General features: G+C 49.7%; 1 protein-coding gene across 2 annotated transcripts in view; it reads right to left on the bottom strand.

The window, feature by feature from the left end:
* Positions 1 to 16,110, bottom strand: part of Cgnl1 (cingulin like 1) — a 110,151-nt gene that overhangs the window by 25,029 nt on the left and 69,012 nt on the right. The window lies entirely within an intron of this gene.

Below are 16,110 nucleotides of genomic sequence, written 5' to 3'. Positions count from 1 at the left end.
TTTCACAGGGCCAACAGGCTCTAGGTACTGTTGTTTGAGAATGCCTTGTGGTGCACACAATTCTCCACAGAAAAGAACAGCAATAACTGTAGGCAGCTCACCATGGATTCCAGGTGCCACTCGGCCTTGTATTCAGATTAGCGGCTTGAAGTGATGATGCTGAGAGGCCTGTCCAGGTCACTGGCAGATTCCCGTCTGCCCCCACTTTTCCCACAACCCACATGTTGAATTTTGTACCTCTAAAATGCCCTCTAAAGCCATAGGGGGTCAGCTGGCCCTACTGCAAGAAAACCAAGATAAGTAGGGTTGCTTGGAATTACTGGGTACCAGCTATTCCTAGGGGCTGCACCACAGAAATAGACACAGGGGAGTGAAGTGTTGTCAAAACCTTGAAGGGGGATTTAAGAATCCAATAGCTGATCAGCCCAAAGAAAAAGAAAGCCTAGGTTGCTCACTCCTACCCTAGATCTCTCTGGAAAAGATTAGAAAAACAAAGCAGCAGGTTTAAGACAGAGTGGTGTAGCATAAAGACACATGTAGATTATGGACTGACACCAGATACATGGCCTTAGGTACACAGTCAATGGCTTCTCCACAGAGGTGCCACAGTGGGCCACGAGGGAAAGCACAGCCCTCTCAGATGTCACTGGGATCACTGGCTAGCCACACAGGTGAAGCAAGACCTTTTCTTCATACAGCTTAGATTCACACCAGACCTAAAGAGAAGAGGAAACCTGCACACCTTTTTGAAAAAGTATAACCAGAACTTCCACATGCCAGGTAAGTGCTCTGTGACTGACCCTATCTTTAGCCCTAAAAAACCCCTAATGGAAAACATAGTGAATACTGTGACCTTGAGTTAGGCAAAGTCTTCTTAGTTATAGCACCACAAGCACAAGTAAAGGAAATAATAAATTTGATTCCTTTAAATTAAAAACTTTTGTGATACATCTGATACCATCAATGATAAAACTCCATAGAAAGAAAACATTCACAAATCACATCTGATAAAGGATTTATTTATACATAAAATATATAAAGAATTCTATAACTTAGTAAAAAAGGAGCCAAGCATGGTGACCCATGCGTGTGATCCTAGTACTCTCAGAGGTTGACCCAGGGAGATCAAAAGTTCAAGCACAGTCTAAGCAACTCAGAGACACTGTCTCAAAAAGTGCTGAACAGACACTTTTCCAAAGAAGGTATACAGAACCCAAGAATCATATAAAAATACACGGAATCTCCTTAAGTCAATATCAGTGACAATAAAGGATCTAATCAGAGGACAGGTAGGGTTTCAGCCTGTCCCCCACTTTCTCCACTATCTAGAGTTTTAATTCTGAGCCTCTGAAGAACCCACAAGAGCCATGCAGCTGAGTTACAACAAAACCACAGGGTCCAGGGATATAGCTCAGCAGCAAAGTACCTGGCTGACAAGCAGAGGTCCTGACTGTGATTCCTGCTACTACAAAAAAAAAAAGGCACCAACTTACAGGCACTTAGGATGGCTATATCTAAAAAGGCAGTAACTGTGCTAGTGAGGGTGTAGGGAAATTTAAAAATTCATGCATTGCTCGTAGGAATATAAAGTTGTATAGTCATACTGGAAAATCGTTTTGGTGGTTCCTCAGAATGCTAAATAAAGATTCCTATAACCCAGAAATTTCACTCCTTGGTATGTACCTAAAAGAAATAAAAACATACATTCACCCAAAAATTTATATACAGATGTTACATAGCATCATTATTCACAGTATCCAAAACATGAAAATACCCCAAATATCCATCAACAAATAAACAGTCAAATAAGATGTGATTTGTTGTAGTCAGCATTTGCAAGGGGAGAGTTTAATAAGGACATATAACTTATAGGGGTTACTCTATAATATTTACCCAAAAATTCAAATGCAGAAGAGCACAAGAGTTCTGTCTATGCACTAAAAGACCCAAACAATCCAGCTGAGGGCCTGGATCCAACAGCAATGTCTTCTATAAGTCCAACTGGAGGCCTAGAGCCCACGAGAATATCTCATGCAAGTGTGTACCAAGGATCTACACAGGGAAGGCCCAAAGATCAGTGGAAGCTAGAAAGTCAGTACCAGCAGGACGGAGAATCTGCCAGCAGGCTGAGGGATTTGCATCAAGTAATGTTCAAGGTAAGCACCAGAGCGCCCCTTAAGAGAATGACAGCCATCCTCAGCACCAGTGAGGAGCAGAGCTCCTCAGAGGATAACAACTGATTTCATATCAGGAAAACCAGGATGATAAGCTTCTCCAGGAGAATCAACAGCACACCGTCTTCCCCTCCAGGTCTCCTTCTATGCTGTTGGCAGTGTTCCTCAGGTGGGTCTTCCATACCCAGCACCACACTAATTCAGTTGTGTTACAAGGTGGCCATTAGTTAATCCACCACATGGTTCATATAACAGAATGTTGTCTGGCCACAGATAGGGATAAAAACACTGGTATGTGCTACAACACAGATGAACCTTGACAACATTATGCAACCTGTGAGAAACCAGTTACAAAAGATACATACTGACATGTCTATCACAGTCAATCTACAGAGATGAAAAACAGCTTAGTGGTTGACCAGGAGATGGGGAAGGGGCAGAGAGTACTACTACCGATGGCTATGGGATTTCTTTGGGATGTAATAATAATGTTCTACTATTGACAGTGGTGATATCCACACAACTGTGTGAACATACTAAACACAAGATTGCATACTTTACATAGTTGAACCATGTGTTACATGGATCATATCTTAATAAAACTGCTTTTTAGGAAAAAAAAAAAAAAAAAAAAACACAGGGGCTGGGGATTTAGCTCAGCGGCATAAGCGCCTGCCTTGTAAGCAGGCAGTCGTGAGTTCGATCCCTGGTACCGATAAAAATGAAAAAGACAAAAAAAAAAAAAAAAAAAAAAAAAAAAAAAAAAAAAAACAAGGCAAAGAGAGATAAGGAGGCCCAGAGGTTAGGGGAGGGATGCTGCTTTAACCCAGTGGCCTGGCAGTTTTCCCAAGTGTTAATTTGAGTAACAGAATTGAGGTATCAGCCTAAAACTGAGTAAAGCATAGAGCACTTACACCAGTGAGTACTCATCAGCAGTCCAGAAATACCAAGGACTCTGACAACCAGACCTAGTTTACCTGAGCTCAGGCTTAACCAATATCCTGGCATGCTGGGTTCTGGCACTGAACTGTATTTTCATATTCAGAACTCAGTCTACCAGCCTGTGGTCCCGTGCATGGCTGACATGGTTCCTTCAACCCCAGCTCTCACAGTAGCATGGACTGTTTGATCCCAGGGAACCTGTATGCCAGTAATTAGTATGCTTTGATTATTTGTATAGCAACATGCTTTTTCTAAGTCTTTTACAGTATGGTGAACCACATTATGTGTACACATAAATTTAACATAAGCCTCTGTTGGCGAATCTTCACAGAAACCTCTGCTAGTTTACTATTTTATATATCACATCCAAGAACAAACTTCCCTTTTCTGAAACTACCTAATTTACCTAGAATCTTTTTTAAAAAGTCACCTTTGTTCAATGCAAGTATGACACATAAATTTTTCTGTGTCCCAGCAAAGGAAGTAATCCCCAAGGTCTCTTGACTCTGAAATGCTTTGGTCTATACATCACCTTTTCCAAATCTGTAAGTCTGGGTCTCATGGCTGTGTCAAAGGCAACAGAACCACAGCAGGTCCAGGACTGGCCAGGATATCTACAGGAGGCAGGCTATCAGCAGTGGTGCTGTAGCCCCACAAGGCTCCAGAGATGTCTCTAGGATGCTCTGAAGACCCACATGCCATCACTGAAGAAACCCAGGAAAGAGCATGTTTCAGAGCCACTCAGCTGCATCATGTTTGTGCAATGCTTACAAATAAAAAAGTCTGACCTGGATTTGTTTTTCAGTGTTTTACCTGTTGTTCACTCACACAGGTGGCCGTAAATAATCAACAAAATCGACTCCAATTCCTCTGCTACATCAGAGCTTGGGGAGACCACACTATGTCATCACCACTAAGGCAAAAATAGCAAATGTGCTGTTTCCTACTGTTTTGCAAGACTGGACCATCACTGAGCACTGCACTAAAATCACTGTCTCACCTTTCAGGCAGCGGAGGTTAAAAGATTTGTTAACCCAGTGTGTGGGTGGTGGGAGAAAAGAGCATTTTTCGCCTTGACAGGAGGCACTTCTGGAGGAGAATTCACTATCAAAGTTATCAGCTGCTGTCCCTTTGCCTCAGTATATGTCTATGTGTGAAATGTGGAAGGGAACTGGCACCTATAGGAAAAAAGGCGAGAGATAATGCTTTCGATCCCAAACCAGCTTATGATTTTTGAATTTTGAACCATGGAAATACAACATGTAATAAATAGTGAAAATGACACAGATTTCCTTTCAGGAGATGGACCATCCATGGGTACCTGGAGGACACCACACTCCATGGCCACATCCTCACCCTTCCCCACCCTACTCTAGGCGCTCCTGGGCCACAAAAGATCACAGAGCCCCGGGCCCCTCAAGCAGCTGTACAAACAAAAGCCAAGGCCAGCACCCCCACGCAGGCCCACATAGCTTAGCACTGCCTCTCACCACACACAGCCAAGGAAGGGGAAAAGACCCAGAGGGCCCGGGACCGGCAACTGCATGAGTGGTTCTCCAGCATTTCCACCACGCATTTCTGAGGCAGAGAAGTCCTGCGTAAATTCATGAGAGAAATCCCAAATACTATAAAAATTGCTTTCAAGATACATGTTTTTCCTTGAAAAATAATCCATCTTGCCTGCAACACTATAACATTTTTCATTCTAGGCCACACCTCTCTTTATATTGAGGAGACTAGGTGCTTGGTGTTCTGGGAAGCTGCTGCTTCCGCCCAGTCTCACCTTGACCTGGCCAGGTACCCCCTTTCCTAACTATCCAGCACTAGAACATGAATCCCATCCAGGGAGACATCCATAACCAGAGCTTGCATGGAGCTTACATCTTTGCATCTCAGCAGAGCAGGGGAGTGAACAGCCTGGTCCCACAGGCCCTCCTTCCCCATCCGTCAAGGGGGATGAAGCTCAGCTCTCACCATACAATGAATGATGGCTGACTGAGACTACAGCTCCTCTGGCACCATGAGTACTGTTGCTGGCCAGTGAGATCCTCATGCTGCCCCAGAGGGAGGGGCTCCGAGCAGCCTGCCAGCCGTGGTTCTGAGCCACCACCCTGAGCTTCAGGCCAGCAGCTGCCCATCTCCTCAGCCACAGGTCAAGCCTCCACGTCTCCAGATAGACCATGGAGACCATCTAACGGTCCTCCCACAGCAACCGCACTGCACAAAGTGGGTGACCCCATCATACTCAGAGGTGAGGCAGGCTCTTGCAGGACTAATGCATTAAAAATGGGGGCCCATTCCCATTCAGGTTTGCTTTGGTAAACTGAAGGCAGCTAAGAAGTTCTTCCCAAATAGGCAGACAGCATATTTTAATGTACTAAATTTCTAAATTTCCTCTCCTTTGTGCACACTTCACTTTTCACTATGTGCTGTAAAGACTACAAATAATTGTATAACAGACACAAAAGATGGACACACAGCAAAGTCTTTGCCAGGTGCCACTGATGAATGCAAGGAGGAATGAGCACCCTGGGGCCACTTCTGAATGTGTCACCAGCTCATGGGGCTGATGCCTCAGACAGCCTCAGTCCTGATACAGAGACCAACCATGCAGGTGAGGGCCTCCACCTTGTCCCCATGCAGGCACATCAGGCTTTACTAATTAACAGCTCTCTGTCACACCAGCTGCTGTTTCCTGGTCTCCTGGTTTTGCTGAATGATGAAAACAGCTGGGGTGTGAAGGCTGGGAGTCTGGGGAAGGAAAGCTGGTGAGTTCCATCTCATTGGCCACCTCTCATGGAGGGATCCCCACGGAGCAGCACGCAAGTGTCCCCCTGCATGGTCACCATGAGAGCTGGGCACGTCTGCTGACATCTGCACAGCAAGGGTCACAGATCAGGCGTCCCCTCCTCATTCCTGGTATGCAGGAGACCATGTCCCTTGGGTGTCGTCCTCAGCTCCTCCACTTGGGCAACTGTAACCGCTCCAGCCATAGGAACAGCATGTCAGCCCTTGAGGAGTTCCTGTCACTCCTTAGGTAGCTCCAGAGAAGCCAGTGGCTGCTCCTCCCTCTTAGTACTAGCCCTGCAGTGGCCTCCAGGAACACAGCCCTACCTGAGTCACACACACCTGACCACACTTTTGCTTTATTTTTTAAATGCCACTCTTTAAATAAATTTTTGCAGAATGTGCCCCAGTTCCTCTGGGTCCCCTCAGCCCCAGGAGATGACCCAGGCATGGACTCCTTTTCATAAATCCACAGTCTGAGCTAACCTGTGACTGGCACAGGAAGATTCTGCTTAGAGGACCTAGTATCACCTGCTGTGCTGCAGGCTTCGAGGAGCTGGGGCCTCAGAAGGGGCTGTACCCTGCATCCCCAGGAGGAAACGGGAGGCAGGGCAGAAAAAGCAGGGTGAGACTCCTCCTAAAATTAACTTGGTCACAGACCAACCATGTGGCTTTATCAAGGGTTTGGAACCTGTGGCTGTCAGCACCCATGTTGTCAGACAGGTTGAACAGGATTTCTGCAGAAGATAAACCAACAGCTTTTCTGGGGAGTGCCAGAACCCCTCCAAAAGAACCACAGGCCTGTTCTGGATACCCCGGGCCTTAATCAAAGCCTGTTCCACACAGTTCCTCGTCCCAGGAATCTTGTTCTTCGTGAAAGCCAGTCCTCACATTTTCCCACTTTGTTACCATGCACAGGATAATTGTGAGGATCAGGCTTACACTGCAGAAACTATGCTATTTTAAAATTTTAAAATGAAAATGCTTAGACCAAGAACTCTCAATCTACAGCCATTTCCATAGGTGCCTCTGCACTTTCAGACTAAAACAAATTTCACATAAAAAACTCTCCCCCCACAACCCCACTTTGAGGCTTCAAGAATACTGTTGACCAGCCCTGGAGAAAGAACAGGACTGAGGGAGGCTGGGGCAACTTCTGAGCAAGCATGGTGCTGGACTGGGGCGCATGAAGGTGACCCTCACTCCCTTCTTCAGAATGGTTGTTCCTGGGACAGGGTGGAGTCTTCTGGCTGGGGTCTCAGCCAGCTCTGATGGAGCAGCAGGGAGAATGGTCCAGGACAGAAGCATCCCGGGGCTGCCTGCTCCCTCGCTCACTCTGAGGCTTTGTCCAGGTAAAATTCCTTTGAGTCATAGTGTGGTTTTTCTTAAAAGCAAGGGTGTCATATACAGATCCATCCATTGAACAAATAAAAAGGAAGGAAGGAAGGAAAACAGTGCCAAGTGTCAACACACAGCAGCAATGTAAACAGCAAACATGTACGTCTACGAAGGATTTCTCTGCACACCCAGAGGCTGCGGAGCATAAACCGCCGACCTCCTTGCTAGGCACTCCCAAAAGTGTGCAGCCACCTGCCGGGCTCCGACCCCTAGATCCACTGTTCCCCAGCCAGCCTGCAGCCTCAACCCTGGCTCTAGCCCTCCTTTTCCAAAAGGAGAATGAAGTGGCACCTTGTCCCTCCAAAGAGGGAGAGAGACAGGGACTAGTGATCATGTCCAGTCAAGGACTCACACAGGACACTCCAGGATGTGCTCCCCTCTGCTTTAGAAAGGGGAGCCCTGGCTGCCATCACAGGACCCACTCCTGTGCCACTGAGACCTTGCGGTCTATGCAGATGAGTCCCAAGGCTCCTCGTCCCCTAGAGCCAGCAGGGCTGTGGACGCAGAGTCTGGAACCAGACCAGAGGCCTAACTTCCCTGGGCCAGGCAAGGAGGACCAGAAGACAGGGCTCTGGGCCAGCCAGGCAGAGCACTGCCTGAGCCCATGCTGTGTGGCTGCCCATGAGCCATCGGTCTCACTCTCCAGCCCCACCTGGGAGATACTCTTCCTGTGAGTGAGGATGTGGAGGCACAGAGAGGTGAAGTGCCTCACTGGGCGGTCCCCAGAGCCACAGGCAAAGGAGCCAGGATGCAGCCTGACCAAGCGCCAGTGGGCAGAAGAGGACTGCAAGGAGCATCTTGTTTCTCCCTCGCTTACTCAGCCCAGAACCCAGCACTCACCAAGGCTGAGAAGTGACCAGCTTAAAAGAGATTTCAAAGTGTCAGCCTATGTGACATTCACCAAGCACACAAGAACTCCCCTGCCACACGCTTTGTTGCATGTGTGTGTGTGCGCGCGTGTGTGTGAAACTGTCAGGACACACTATTTTAGATGTGTCATCAACTAAATCGATTGTCGTTACCTGAGGACCCAATCCCCGTTTATAACAATGTCTCCATGAAGAAGTTCTTCTGCCTTCCAGATATCCTGCATAAAAATAAATTCTCCGCATCCTCTGTCCTTAACCTGAACACTCAATTAGTAGATTCCTCATTAGGGTGCCATTTACCTCTGCATTACAGAAAACTCTGTCCTGAATGAAGTGGGCCTCGCTTTGCTACCCTCCTGCCTCAGAGCAGATGCCTGCACTTTAAAGGAATGTGTGAACTGATGGCTGGCACGTGTTTTTTTTTTTTTTTTTTTTTTTTTTTTTTTTTTTTTTTTTTTTTACACAAAGGCTCCATTATGTGGCAAGTTTTTCACAAAATTAGTCCTCTGGGAGGTGCAGGTGTTGGCAGCTGCCCCACCAGCAATCGAGCTGTCCCCAGGATGACAGATGCTCCACCACGTGGAAGGGGCCACTTGCTTTCCAGAAAAGCCAAGAGGTGTCTGGGAGCATGTGCAGCCTGTAGGGTCCCAGAGGGAGCTTTCTGCCATGGCAGGGCCCAGCAGCTGCAGGTCTTACTTCCTCCCTCCTCAGTAGTCACCTCCTAACCTCATGGGACAAGCCCCCAGGGGGCACATACAAACACAGTTTTGCTTTGTGTGCTGGCTGTGGCTGCTTGCCAAGCAGAAGGGTGTGAAGGAAAGCACCTTACACTGCCTTCTCCAGCTGAGATAACCCTCATCCTCACTCCCTGGGCCCAGGTGCCCCCCACCCACACCCGAACAGCAGACCCTGTGCACACCTGGCCACCGCCACCCTCCACAGGCCTGTCCCAGAAGGATCTGACCAGGACTATCCTCCCACGACGCCATTGTCAAAGCCCTGTGACTCCTTCATGATACACCACATTGGACTCGAGATAGCACCAGCCCTGTGGCTTCCTCAGTCACCCACTCGGTCCCCCACTCAGCCCCCTGCTCAGGCTGAGTTCCTGGGTCAGCTCCTTCTCAGCCCAGGCCTTCGTGGAGCATCCAGAACCTTCTGTGGGAGGGACCCCAAACGAGGATCGCATGGCACCCATTTACCCTGAGGAGTCTGACAGAACACAGGTACTGTGATCAGACAATTCCGGAAGGAATCTTATTGGAGTCCTTCCTCAGAGAATGGCAGTCTGTGTTGTGTCCATATAGTAAAGGCTCTGAGAAGCCCTGTAGAAAGGGTCATTTCACCTCAACTGGGAAGTCCCGAAATCCGCCTCAGACCTGCTCCTCAGTTGCCCAGTTCCTCTGCCTCCACCGCAGCCCAAGCTGCCAGCATTTCCCTCCGGGACCCCCAGCCGCCCTCTGCCCACTCCCACCCATTCCCCACACACCAGGGCAGGAGGCTTCTGGAGTTGAGAGACAGATCTTGCTGCAGTGTTTCTGTGACTTTCCAGAAAGGCAGAACAAACAGAGCCCGAAATTTGGCCTGCAGGGCAAGGCAGGCCGGGACCTCTCCAGCCCCACCTCACACCCCTGCTCCTCCTCACCCTGCAGCGGCCTTTCCTCTTTCCTCCCCACCGGGAGGAAAACATCTGTATAAAACCTCAGCCTCCTCCTCACTGCCTCATAATCCTGTGCAGTTTCCGATCACCCAGAGGTCACACCCTGTACTTCTCTCCCATGAGCCTCTATCACCAAGGCTTTTTGAGGACCGAGCACACATCCACTTCTGCACACCAAGCCAGATAGCATCTGGGCCAGGAAAACACTTTAAAACCCAAACCTGATGGTCACACTGATCCATCTCAAGTGTGAGTAGCTGTGGTGGCAACATACGGCAGCGTGTCCTGATGGAGAGCTGGCCCCCTGCCAGGGTGTCTCTTCTCCCAGTGGGAGCAGTCAAGCTCCCCCCACAGCACAGAGGGAAGGAAGGGCAGAGCAGGGAGGTGGCCGCAGCACCAGGCCGAGGGAGCGGGTGCGTTCTGGCCGCTTCTGGCCCATCTATCTGTCCCCAGTCCCGAGGGCCAACAGAGCAGCCCCTGTGTCCCTCTTCCTGGGACAGGGACATGCCTCCAGGGAGGAGGTGCTCCTCTGCACAGGAACACACCTCTTCCTGACAGGGACCCACATGTGTGGCTGGAACCTGTGCCTGCTGCATGCACATGAGCTCACCATCAGGGTCTTGAGCCTGAAGCCACCACTGCAGACAGTATGCTCAGGGGACCTTCATGGCCCACCCTATTCCTGACTCCCACCCTGTGGGCAACAGCTGTCCCTGGAAATTTGCCTATTGACACAGAACCAGCCTAGATCTGGGCATCTCAGGTCACTCAAGACTTCTTCTGAGGCTTTCGGCTTGGTGGGAGCTGGAAGACACAGCCAGACGCTGCTTCTCTTGTGTCCAGCCCAAGCAGCCTCAGGGCCATGTCCCCACTCCCCTACCCCACTGCAGCTGAACTGGGCCTGTTCTTTGTTCTGCAAAATACCCAGTAGCTTCACCTGCTAGGGCAGGCCAACAGCACCGCAACACACGAAGGGGCATCTGCTCGAGGTATGCTTCCCTGCTGGACAGATCAGGTGCCCTTTGTTGAAGTCACCACATGTGCCGGGTACCCACAGGCACCTGTCAGATGGCCCTACCCCCTGGCCTTCTTTGCCTGGCCACCCATTCCACCAGAGGTCACAGAGCACAAAGGCTCTGGTGGTCAGAGCGCCTCCTGCCCTGGGTCTGCTACTCTGTTCTGATTGCTGATTCCACAGACAATGGTTCCGACAGCCCCTCCCCACCACTGCCCCACACAGAGGCACAGAGCAGTCCCGGGCTGGGTACTTAACCACCCTCCAGTGCCATCACCTGGCATCCACATCCTGTGCCACACACTGTGCTGCCCAGCCTCAGCAGTGTAGCTCTGTGGGTGAGGCCCTGTTATTATCCCCAGCTCACCAACAACGAGGAAACTGGGGCACAAACCTGCTAATGAGGTGCACTGCCATGCCGCTGCCGGCCTGTGCTCTGACAGTGCAGCATGACCTCTGTGGTTCCGCGTGAAACCGTGTGCGGCGGTCAGCTGCAGCCGCTGACCTCCCTGGGGCAGATGCAGTGTGCAGGAGGAAGCTGCACTTGACCTGAATACCAGCACAGCCCTCAGCCTGCCGCCCGTAACCCTGCTGCTAATTACAGTGATTCTCTTGGAGTGAGTCACATTTGGATTACAAGACCCTACTAAGAAGAAAAGAAGACAACTCGGTTTTCTTTTTATTTAACGTGTCTGTTGCCTTCCTGATCCCATCAGCTGCACTCTGGAATTACTCCGTGAACATTTTCCCTGCAAACACACACTTCCCTCCACTGTCCCTTCACTCATTTATCTCCACTCCCCGAAGCTCACGGCTCCGTTCCCCAGTCTTTCCCGGTTATCAGTTTTGCTTTAACAAGCAACATTTGTCTGCATTGCTAAGACATTCTTGGCCTCTGGAAATACGCTTTCATTTTTCTTGTCAACTAAGTTGCTTTATGTGCTTCCAAAGTTATGCTTTCATATGAAAACAGATGCCTTCCCAATTCCCTCACCCTTCACACGGCATTAACTAAAATCACGATGGATGGAGAACACTAAAACTATACTGCGGTCCAGTGATGCTGGTCACAACCCAGCGGGTGTTGAGCCCCGCCCAGGACATGGTGGGTCCTTTAGGGTTCTCAGTGCTCACAAGCACCACCTCCAAATAGCTCCTCATCTTTTTAGAACCTAAAAAAAGAGATGGCAATGCTTTGACAGATCCTAGCTCCACCATCCCAGGTCAAGAGGGCGAAGTGAGGCTGTTTTGGGGAGCCTTTGGGTTTCACACCAAGCTGGGTTTTAAAGAAACCAGCCAGTAACAGGCACAAGGCATTTGTGACTCCAGAGGGAGGCCTTCACGCTGATGGATCCAGCACTCTGAAGGGCTGCGGTCTGGCAAAGGCTGGAGTCACTGCACCTGGAGCTCAAGAGAGAGCTGGTGATGCACCAGGCAGCAGTGGGGCTGCCTGGTGGTAAAGGAGATGGCTGGGAAAGCTGGGCCACAGAATGCACCCCCAGTGCTGGCAGCCAGTCCCAGGCTACCCACGGCTGTCTCAGTGGTGCACAGGAAAACTTCCTGCAGAAAGGACCCAGCCAGGGCCACAGGCAGGACAGGTCACTGATTCTCTGTCCCACAAAGGCCCGAAGCCCTGCCAGGATGTAAACAGTTTCTAAGAGAGGTGCTGACACATGTCTTCACAGCTCCCGTCCTACCAGGGATGGGTGCTGAGGCCCTAAGAAAGAAGCAGAGGCAGCCACTGCACGCAAAGGAGAGGAGGTTTGGGGCATCACCCGCAGGCCACACAGAGGTATCAGCAGGACAGTGAGCATGCCAGGGGCTGGGCTCTCGCCTAGACAGTGCCGCTTTCCAGGGAACACCCTTGGCCGGGGTGGCGGGATAAGGTGCCAGCTGTTTCCTGATACTGCTGCACGTGGCCGGAGTCCAAGAATGAACTGAAAGGCACAATCCAGCTGTACGGAATGGAAAATGTAACGCGACTGTTCGCAGTTAGCTGCAAATGAAGAATCAGGTCCATTCAGCTGCAGAGAGAAAGAACAGAAAGCTCATAGGGTTAGGTCCCTTCCCGAAGCAAAGGCCTTCGCTCGTCATTCCTTACACTGTGTATTTCTATCTTAATGGCCTCATGTACGTTTATCGTAAGCCATTCACAGGTGAGGGGTGTGAAATGCTGCGTCCAGCTGTGGGGCAGGGCACAAAAGATAAAGAACAAGGTGGCGGCGGCCGAAGTGATTACTCCGCACCCAGATCTCACAGGACCAGAGCAGGCAACCAGACACAGGACAGAAAAGAATCCCTCGCCCCTATATTTCCAGCCAGAAGAAAGGTCTCCTGGTCCCCATTTGGGAATACAGCCGCTCAGCCCACGCCTCACACGTGATCCAGTAACAAATCCTCATTCAATGGCTGCACCTTGAAAATAAGAAGTGTCTGAATGAGGCTGTAAACATAAAAGCTTTGAAATGGCAGGAACACAGACTCATAAAAATGCTGGTCTTTGGGGCCTCCCTCTGTTGCCTTGGGGACCCGAACTCTAAGTGACTTTGGGATTTATGCCCCACATCATCTGGTTCACACATCCTCAAGGGCCATTGGGCCACGGCAGTGGTATGGACATTATCCTCAACCACACCAGTTTAGGAGGAAGCCTGGGTCACTCAGGATCCTAGATCTGGTCTCCTCGATCTTAGCTCCAGCGCCTGGACCAATGTCATATACATCACTGGAGCCCAAGAAGCACTTACTGTTTGCTATAGAAAGTTACCAAGTACCTGCTATACCCACAGCTGCTGGAAAGAACAACACAGAATTTAAGAAGACAAGGCCTCCCTGAGCCCATCAACGGGACACGGGAGGCTTCCTCACATCGGAGCACACGTCTGCGTACACACAAGAGCCTCTGTGCTCCTGCCGCCAGGCACTAGAGCACAAGGTGCCTCAAAAGTGCTACTGAGCTCCCAACCCTCTGTTCACTCAGTCTGCAAAAATCAAAGAGAAGGAAACAGCAGTGTCATTTATCTCTTCCAGCTTAATCAAGTAGGTTTGTAATCCATTATTTTCCACCCACTGAGCTTGTTCTCAATCTTGGGTATATTGCTTAGCACTTGGGCTGCTCTGATCACCTCTGCTTTCTGTAAACAAAAATAGGGTTGGGACAGAACCAAGAGTCTTGCCATGAATCGCTGGGAGATTTCTGCTATGGTCCCGATTTTCTGACTTGGTGGAAAGGAAGGGACATGAGTCCAGAGCTTCTGACTGGAGTTTTGGGTGACTTCTAGGAGCCATTTCTTTCTTCAGATCTTATTTGACTTTTTAATATTGTGAAAAGGACTAGAGGATTAATACGATGGAGATTTAACACCATCAACCTCCCTGGAAATTCAAAATCATGAACTCATTATTAAAAGCATTCATTCTGGTTCAGTACATTTATACTCCTTGCCTTGTTAATTCCTGATTGAAATCAGGCTTCAGAATCATAAATACTCACACAGGATGGCCAGACTGGCTCTGGTCTCCATGTGCAAACCAGATGTGACCTCATACCTCTCCAGGAGGAAGTCAAACTGGGAAACTAAATGCCCACCCTGGGTAGCTGTCCAAGTCTCTGGGGCAATGATCTGTTTCTCTCTTGGTGATGTGTGAGTCTGAAGCACACAGGGGTGGCAGGGACCTGTCGGGTCTCAGAACCTCCTCTGTCTGCTCAGGGGTGCCTGTCCCTTAGGCTAGAAACTCAGGCATAAATTCCAAAACCATACCTCAAGCAAAGGAAATGGTATTTCCCTTGAGGAAATGGTACCATTTTCCCTTGTGGACAAAAGAAATCATTATCAAGGTGATATTTCCTTTTTCACTCTTTTTCACCACCAGGACTCTCGAGACCTACAGATCCACTCCACCTGCAGGATCTTTGGACCATGCAGCTTGGCTTCATTCTGTCTCTGTTTTCCCCTAAACTGACTCTGTTTAAATTTGTTTTCCATAATCTTTCATAAATATGTTTCCTTTGCTATTTGTGCTTTGAGAGTAGCCTTAGATCAAACCTATGGAAAGCAGGTGGGGTGTCCACCAAGCTTTAAACCTGCGTGCCTCACAGAAAGCAACCCCAAGGAGCACCTGGCAGCCCTTACACCATGCTGTGCTCACAGGCAGGGCTGGTGCAATTCTGAAATGCTTGTGATACTGAAGCAGCCAGCTCAGTCAAAACCAGCTCATCTTCTGCACTTGCGCCCCTCAGCCATGGAGCGGGTGAGGTCCAGATGGCCCTCTGGCCTCCTTCATGGAGAAACCTGCTCAGTGCCCACCCTGAGTCCTGCCTTCACCAGCCTGACAAACCTCCGGCTCCACTTCTGATCAAATGGACTCCTCTGTGGTCATCATAGATGAGGAGTCTAAAGTGGGGAAGAAGTTTCGTGAGAGGGGAGAGGGAGGAGGAATCTGGTGCCACCAGGACACAGGAGCCCGCCCAGGGTGAACGCTCGGGTATGGTTTATATCTGATCCCTCAAAGCCCCATACATGCACAGGTGGGGCTTGTGGGAAGGGGTTGAATAGTGGGGGTGCTAATGCTGGCTTGGTGTGGGAGCTGAAGCCTGGTGAGAAAAGCCAGGTCACTGAGGTGCAGGCTGGGAGGGAATACCTCCTCCCTACCTCTCTCTGCTCTTGGCTTCCCTACCAGGACAGCACAGCTGCCCTCTGCTAAGCTCCCTCTCTCCCGTCCTGCTGTGGAGCCAGCTGACTGTGGGCTGTTAATACTGAGCCTCTCCTCCTTCACTTTGTTAGTGTCAGGCATGGAGTCCCAGCCAGGAGAAAGTAACCAGCGCACACTTCTGCTGACTTCGGGGTCTCATTATGACCTCCCTCTTACTCCAGCTCCTGGGAATATTCCCTCCTGTGCCTGCAACAGGCGCTCCCCAGGGGCAGTTCCTCACCCTTGCTGCTGCTGGGCAGGTTCTTATAACAGGTATCCAAGCCTGGCCACATCGACCCCATCTCAAACCCACTTTTACTCTCTTCATTAATAGTCATTACTCTCTCCAGTAATGGTCTGATTTTCCTCACAGTCTCTCACCTGCCTAGCATGGCAAGAAACTGAACTGGAACTTAGCATGTAGCAAAAGCTCAGTCATTTTAATTTTAAAAAGTCTCTTTGGGTAAGTGCTCTAATTCCCTAATGTCCAGGGCCAACTTGCAAAGCAAGAGGGCTAGCAAATACTTTAAGAGGAGCAGAAAGGGACAAAGACAATCAAATGAGGCAAAAGCA

This window comes from Cavia porcellus, unplaced genomic scaffold (assembly GCF_034190915.1).
Source record: "Cavia porcellus strain 051 isolate PalLab524CR breed Dunkin Hartley unplaced genomic scaffold, mCavPor4.1 scaffold_8, whole genome shotgun sequence".
NCBI lineage: Eukaryota > Metazoa > Chordata > Mammalia > Rodentia > Caviidae > Cavia > Cavia porcellus.
The sequence above is the reverse complement of the archived record's forward strand: the minus strand, read 5'-3'. Positions and strand labels throughout refer to the sequence as shown.